We start from the raw sequence: 8,211 nt of genomic DNA, 5'->3' as shown, positions 1-8,211 counted from the left end.
TCCGTCAGTGCCAATCCCCAGACAGATGGGTGAGTCTAGCAAGAGCACAGAGATGCCTAGCCAACAGACATTTTGCTGAGGAATGTTTGTAGCACACATTATTGTGGCAATGGATAACTCATACACCATCCTCACAAGACTTCCAATCTGGTGGAAGACAAAAAGTTTGAACACAACTACGATTACTACAACTACTACCACTGCTGGGTGACATTTATTAATAGCTCATTAATTTTGCTCCAGACACTTATTCAATGCTTTGCCTACATTTTCTCATTTAATCTGTACAACAACCCTGCTAGGTATATACTATCATTATTCCCATTTTACAGATGAGGAAACAGATTCAGAGAGGAGAAGTGTCTCATAGCTAGGCAAGAAGGTCACATAGCTAGGCAAGAAGGTCACAAAACTAGGCAAGAAGAAAGGGGATACTTTAATCCAGGTTTGCTTGACTCCAAAGCCCATGAGTGCTACCTTTATGCCTTACTGAAAGTCTAAATGTTTCAGCAACTATAAGAGTATCACAACGTATTCCTTTTAAACATATGAATCAGGTAGAACTTGCGAGAAGGGGCAGCATTTGTGATGGGATTTAAAGTGACTTTGGACAAGATTTTGTGCAATCTTGTCCATCTTAATGAGGAATGTTTACATGAATATTTTTATCCTATAAACAGATCGGGGTATTTGACAGCTGCTGGAAGCAAGTTTTCCCAGTCCAGTGACTGGCTGCATTTGGTGAACACAGGAACTTACCACTATGCATGGGAGGACCCTCCAAAAAACAGAATTATCTTTTGTAGGGTAGACTTCTTGTAGTACAGGCTTCCCCCAAAGGTTTTTATCTGGAAGTTTTGAGAAGGCTACATCATGATTTGTGCAAGAAATGTCTTGAGTTGTGGCAAACAGGTGATTGATTGGTTCTTCTATCAGGACAACACACCTGTCCACACTGTGCTCAGTGCTCAGCAGTTTTGGACCCAAAATAGCATGATCCATGTACCTCACCCTCCCTATTCACCCTGTCTTACCCCAGGTGACTTTTTTTGTTTTCCCTGATGAAAAAAAAGTCCTCAAAGGGATATGTTTTGCTGATGTCGAAGAGGTGAAACAAAAAGCAGCAGAAGCACTAAAAGTCATAAAAATGGATGAGTTCAAAAACTCTTTTGAGCAGTGAAAAAGGTGTCTTGATAGGCATATTGCATCAAATGGAGAGCATTTTGAAGGTGACTGAAGTTTTGACATGTAAGAATAAACACAATTTTTAATAAATTAATTGTTTTGGGAGGTCTCTCCCTTATAAAATTTGGAAGGATACAGTTTGTGAAAAACTCCTCTGATAAAAGTCAAGCCTACTTCAAACATAAAACATGCAGATGTGTTTGTGACATGTTGACTTAACTTACTCAAAAGCATCTCTCCCATCAATCTGCTAGGATGCCTGAAATTCCCATCTTTAGCCAGGCACTGGAGATATCAGCTAAAATGCACACATGTTTGAAATAAGTTGAGTGTGTGTTTGTGTGTGTATGTGTGTGTGTGCACATGGTCTGGGTGGGGGTTTCTGGGAGTCATGGGAAAGGTATGAGTTTGAGAAATTGCTCAAATAAAATGAGCACCAAAATGCAGGATGGAGATTCCAAAAACAAATCTACTTTCTCTAAACTTTTCCCTACAGGCTGATGCTGTTGAAAGATGGTACCCCTGTGCTCTTCTGCAGGAAGTGGTCCAGGTATGGGTGTGTTATTTGTGCCACACAACCATAAGGCTCTGGGTAGATGTTGCATTAAATGGTCATAGAACACGCTGCTTCAGGACTCCTTTTTTTAATTTATTTTTTATTTTTGAGTTGGAGTCTCACTCTGTCGCCCAGACTGGAGTGCAGTGGCTGCTCCCAGCCACCGCAACCTCGACCTGCTGGGCTCCGGTGATCCTTCCGTCCCTCAGCCTTCCAAGTAGCTGGAACTACAGGTGTGCGCTACCATGCCCGCCTAATTTTTTTTTGATTTATTGTAGAGATGAGGTCTCGCTAAGTTGCCCAGGCGGGTCTTGAACCCACAGGCTCTGGCAATCCACTCATCTCAGCCTCCCAAAGTGCGGGATTACAGGCTGAGCCACCGAGTCTGGCTGCTTCAGGATTCCAATGGTTACTCTTCACTCCTCTCTTTCCTGCATAGTTTCTAGTTTCACCAGAAATGGTTTTGAACAATCACTCATGTCTTGCCTGCTAGAAGTGTGGAATCTCAGACTCTCTAGAAAAATTGTACATATTTATTTCAGTAGCTCTTCTTATTCCCTGACCAATCAACCAACATGATCATTCTGCTGCTGCTTCCTAAGACAACAACCATCCTCTGCATCAGTGTTCTTGACAACCTATGACCTTGACAACAGCCAACTACAATGTCACAATAAGTGGACACAAAACATGCCAGGATGTTTTTGATTGCAAGTGGAAGAAACTTACCTTGAAACATCAGCAAAGATGAGAATGTCTTGGGCGGATGCAGGCGAAAAGTCCAGGGAGTCGTTCTGGATCCAGGAGCTTAGTTTCACCTTCCTCTGTCTATTTCAACTTCTTTCTCCATGTTGGCTCTCCATTCCCGGACAGACCTTCTACCTCATGACAATAATGGCTGCTAGTAACTGCAAGCTTCATCGGATCCTCTCAGCAACCCCACTGATGAACAGAAGAGCCCTCTCCAAAGTCCCAGAGTTGAATCTTAGTGGTTCTGACCAACCCGGCTTGGTTTATAGACCAATTGCTACTGTAAGGTTGTATTAATTTCTTGTTGCTGCTGCAACAAATTGTCACAAACTTAGTGGTTTCAAACAACACACTTTTATTAGCTTATAATTCTGGAGATCAGAAGCCTAAAAATGGGTTGAAGGGCTGTATTCCTTCTACAGGCTGAAGGGGAAAGTCCATTCCCTTGCCTTTTCCATTTTCTAGAGGCTTCCTGAATGCCTTGGTTTGAAGCCTTGCCCCAACCTGACCTCTGCTTCCATTGTTCCATCTTCTCTGACTTTCACTCTCCTGCCTCCCTCTTATAGGCACATTGTGATGCCATTGGGCCCTCCCTGGATAATCCAGGATCATCTCCCATTTCAAGGTCCTTAGTTATACCTGCAAAATCCCTTTTGCTGTGTTAGGTGACACATTCACAGGTTCTGAGGAACAAGACATAGACATTTTGGGGGGCACCATTATTCAGCCTATCTTAAAGGTGATGGGATGCTCTGATTGGTTAGTCCAGACTCATAAGCTTGGCCTGGGAACCCTATCCAAACCACATGGACAGAGAACAAAAAGGGGTGGTCTCCCAGGAGAAGATGGGGTCCATCACCAGAACTGGAGGGACAATGGGTGCCAAAGGGCAATTATAGCAAATGTCCACAATAGAAAACACAGGAGAAAACTTTAGAACTCTTGAACAATTTTTGTAAGACTTGCAGTCAGATTTCTTTTGCGATCAGCCAATTTCTTTTCAAGTTTTTTTGGTAACACTAAAGTTCAGAATGCATCGTGGTCATTTTATCTCACTGGGAATTTTATATACAAGGTCTGTTGTCTTTAAGTAGGGAATTTGGAGCCTGGTAGCTCCTCCAGTGCATCTTAGAAGGAAGCACCCAGTGACAAAGGGGTGCACAGCTAAGCCTTGGACAGCATTGGAAAAGTACTTTTCTGAGCAAGTCCAGAGTGTTCACTGACCAGGGTGGGTGGGAGGAAGGAATTCTGGGATAATGGAAAACTACATAATATATTATGTTACTCTCTCTTAAATCCCCTGAATTTAAGGGAAAACAATCTTCAAAAGAATCATAAAGCACATGAAGAGGCAACTTGAGGGGATGCTTATCTAAGATAAATTGCAATATTCTTAACGGCTGAGTTTTGAATCCAAATGTAAGTGAGCAGTAAGGTCTCAAAGCAACAAGTCATGCATCTGCTGACTTGCAAAAATTTGAGGACAAATAAACACAACAACCAAGCCACACACTTGACTGAGGGCCAGCAGTGTCCCGCTGTATGACTTCTCTTAGGGGCACATTTGATGGTAGAGGCAGCAAAGGAAGATCAAGGAATGTTGGCAGACTTCAGCAGAGGAGAAAGATTGTTTATTAGCATCCTCTGCAGAGGAAGCATGTGGTCATCATTCCCCATGACCTTTCATCAGAGATTATGGGAATAAGAAAACTAGACAGAAGAAGAAGGTGTGACTTTTAAGTGACACACAGAAGGAAACGGGGATCATTAAAAATCCAGGGTATGAGTCCAAGAGGCAGTGCTGCCTAATGATATAAACTCTGTCCCTGGAATCACATAGAAACCAGTTCGAATCCTAACTACTACTTAATCGTTGAATGATAGCAGGCTGGTTGCTTCAACCTTTGAGCCTCAGTGTTTTCCTCTGTAAGATGGGAATCATTCAATATAAGTTCTGATGAGTTGTCATGAGAGCAAAATAGCGATTAAAATCCTCACCAGCAGCTTGCCACAGAAACGTGTGAATTGTGTGTTTTCTTTGCACATTGCTTTGCCGACTTTATGAGTTTGCCAAATCTCCAAACCAGCTTCATACTGAAATACTTCATATTTTAATTCAAGCTGCTTTTTCTTGACTTGAGTAAATTAATTTAGGAAGGAATTTCACATCACTCCCACATGAAGAAAACGCCATTCTATGGCCCGAAGGAGGCTCTGTGTCAGAAGCCTGCTCTACCTTCATATAAAAAGGGAGTTAGAGAGTTGTTAAAGACACAGCCCACTGAGACATTCCCCTTCTTCAGTCAGAGACTGAAGAAGAGTAGAAGAGGGAAGAACTTTCTCACTTGTGAGCGATGTGGTTGAATGTGACAATGGAGTGCTACCTCAAATCAGGGTGCCCAGGTTGCTTTAAGGACCAAGGGGGAATCCTACCTCTTCTGACCATCCAGCTGAACTGACTTTTTTCTCCTCCCAACTCTCAGTGTCTTCTGGTCTTAACATGTTGTATCCTTGGTTCTTTGTCTCTGAATTTTCTTATCTCAACTAGAGTGGAAGAACATGAGGGCAGGTCTCTCTCCCGGTATTTGGCCAACACCTGTGGGTGCCTAAGAGGTCCATCCAGGGTTTGTTGATTTTTAGTCCCAGGAAGACAAGTGGCAGTCAAGTCACTGAAGGTAGTGGTCCCAGTCAGTGGTCCAAGTAGCAATGACATCTCCTAGGTCTGAACATATAGTACCAGGAAACTGCCTCTTATTCCTTTACTTTTTTAGCTGGTTAGTAGATTTTCTATTTCTCCAGCCCTCCCACATCCAATATTTTTTTATTTTGTAGGATATGAATATTTTAATTCCAAGGAAAGAGATAATAATTAATTCTGAATGTTTGTCTTCCCCTAATTGATGTGTTGAAATTGTAACCCCACAGGACTTAAGAGAGAAGATAGACAAATGGGACCTTATTAAACTGACAAGCTTCTGCAAAGCCAAAGAAACCATCAAGAGAGCAGGAAGACAGCCTACAGACTGGGAAAAAGTCTTTGCCAACTCTAGGTCTGACAAAGGCTTAACATCCTGGATCTACAAGGAACTGAAACGTACTGAAAAGAAGAAAACAAACAACTCCATTATAAAATGGGCAAAAGATATGAACAGACACTTCACAAAAGAAGACATTCGAAGCAGCCAACAAACACATGAAGAAATGCTCAACCTCACTAATCATCAGGGAGATGCAAATCAAAACCACACTGAGATACCACCTAACTCCTGCAGAATGGCAATTATCAACAACTCAAAAAATAACAGCTGCTGGAGAGGGTGTGGTGAAAAGGGAACACTTCTACACTGTTGGTGGGAGTGTAAACTAGTGCAACCTCTGTGGAAAGCAGTGTGGCGATTCCTAAAAGCTCTAAAAATTGACCTTCCATATGACCCTGCAATCCCCCTACTGGGAATATACCCTGAAGAACACAAATCACTCTATAAAAAAGATACCTGCACACGTATGTTTATCGCAGCATTGTTCACAATAGCAAGAACCTGGAAACAACCATGCTGCCCATCAAAAGAGGACTGGATTTTTAAAATGTGGTACATATACACGATGGAATACTACGCAGCCATAAAAAAGAACAAAATCATGAATTTCGCAGCAACCTGGATGGAACTAGAGTCTATAATACTGAGTGACCTCACACAGAAACAAAGATCAGAATATCACATGTTCTCACTCATATAATGGACCTTGAACATCCAATGTAATACTATAAGAAAATGACTGACGGTACTGGGAAACTATGGGGGGGAGGGGGAGGGGATTAACAGTAGCAAATATCTGTCTGGGGCTGGGAAAACACCTCTTATCAACAGGGTGTCTGAATGAAACGTAATTGTACACCTAACCCTTAACTGTACCCCACAAAACTATAATAAAAATACTGATTAATTATTAAAAAAAAAAAAAAAAAGAATTAGTTCCTATAGATTTTTTCTGGTATTACAAATTTGATAACTTACCTCTCTATTGAGAATAGAAGTAGTAAAGAACATTATAAAAAAAAAAAAAAAGAAAGAAATTGTAACCCCTACAGTAGTATTTAGGAGGTAAGGCCTTTGGGAGGTGACTAGGTCATGAGGGTAGAGCCCTCACTGAATAGGATTAGTGCTCTTGTGAAAGAGGCCCCAGAGTGCTGCCTTGCCACTTCTGCCATGTGAGGACACAATTAGACACCATATGTGACTCAGAAAATGACCCTCACTAGACATTGAATCTGCTGGCACCTTGATCTTGAACTTCAAGACTCCAGACTGTGAGAAATAAATTTCTATTGTTTGTAAGCCACCCAGTTTATGGCATTTTGTTATAGCAGCTTGAATAGACTAAGATAATAATTAACTGATACAGATTACAACCCGGTAGGAACAGAAGATATTGCTAGTCTTGGGTTTTTCTAATTTTTTGAAGCACCAAGCACAAAACAATGAAGCAATCCCTCCCATAGGGAATTTGTCGTGCTTGGTGGCAAATGACCTTAAAAGATGGTCTCCACTTCTTTCTGCATTTTTACTTGGACTCAAGGGCTAGGCAGGATGAAAGGGAGATGAGGGGATGGAGGAAAACATACACTTCACCTCTGGAAGCTTGAGTGTTGTTCTAGTTACTATGGTTCTGTAGCAAATTACCCAACATTTAATGGTGTAAATCAACCAATTACTATGCTCATGAATTCTGTGGGTAGGAAATTCAGATAAAGCATAGTGGGAACAACTAATCATCAGTTGGGAGTCTTGAAGGCTGGAGCTTGAATCATCTGAAGGCTCACTTATTCATATATCAGTGGCTGACATTGGCTGTTGACTGGAAGGCCTCAGTTTCTCCCTATGTAGGTCTCTCCATGTGATCTCTCCAAGTGGCTTGCTTGGGTTTCCTCACAGCATGGCAGCTATATTCAGAGGAGCCCTCCATTCGGATGGAACTGGTAGCATTTTTTATGACTTGCCTCAGAAGTCGTTCATGTCACTTCTGCTGCATTTTAGTTTTTATAAGCTGGTCATTAAGGCTAGAGGGGACAGGAGCAGTATTCACCCCCTGCCTTTTATGAGAGGAGGGATCCAAAGGATTTGCAGAAATGTTTTAAATCTGACTACAGAACTCTGAGAAGTGAGGGATGACTCCAGGGTCTCAGACATTTATCTGAAATGAATGTCCTCCCACATACAGGACTTGGAAGACTATGAAGGAAATAAGGGGCTTCTGGGAGAAGATTTCCCATTGGGTGGACAATTGTTGAGTGAATGAACTTGACATTTAGGGAGAGGAACTGGATTCTCAGGGAAGCTAACCCACCTGTACAGGGACTGAGGAAGTCCTGGAGGCCCCAAGACCACTAACCCAGGAACTTTGTTGACTTTGCTCCAGGCCACTGTCCCACCCACCTTCTCTGAACTCCTGTGAGAGGTGGAGAGACCGCTACTGGGCATGAGTCACGAGTGTAAAGTACGCCCAGAGCCTTGGCAAGCAGGCTCTTACATGGGAAGGTGTCATTGGGTGAACATTGAGAATTTTTTTCCCCCTTAGACCTGAGATACAAGATAACAGCCTTTCTCCACAGCCTTTCCTCCTGGTTCGTTGTTTTGGGTGGGGAGCTGCTACTCTGAAGCAGTAAACTGGTGTGCAGGGGGTACAAGTGTGTGTGCTCGTGTGTTTGCGTGTGTGCGTGC

This window comes from Carlito syrichta, unplaced genomic scaffold (genome assembly GCF_000164805.1).
Source record: "Carlito syrichta isolate Samal-C Ts95f unplaced genomic scaffold, Tarsius_syrichta-2.0.1 Scaffold309702, whole genome shotgun sequence".
Taxonomy (NCBI): Eukaryota; Metazoa; Chordata; class Mammalia; order Primates; family Tarsiidae; genus Carlito; species Carlito syrichta.
This window is presented reverse-complemented; position numbering follows the sequence as displayed.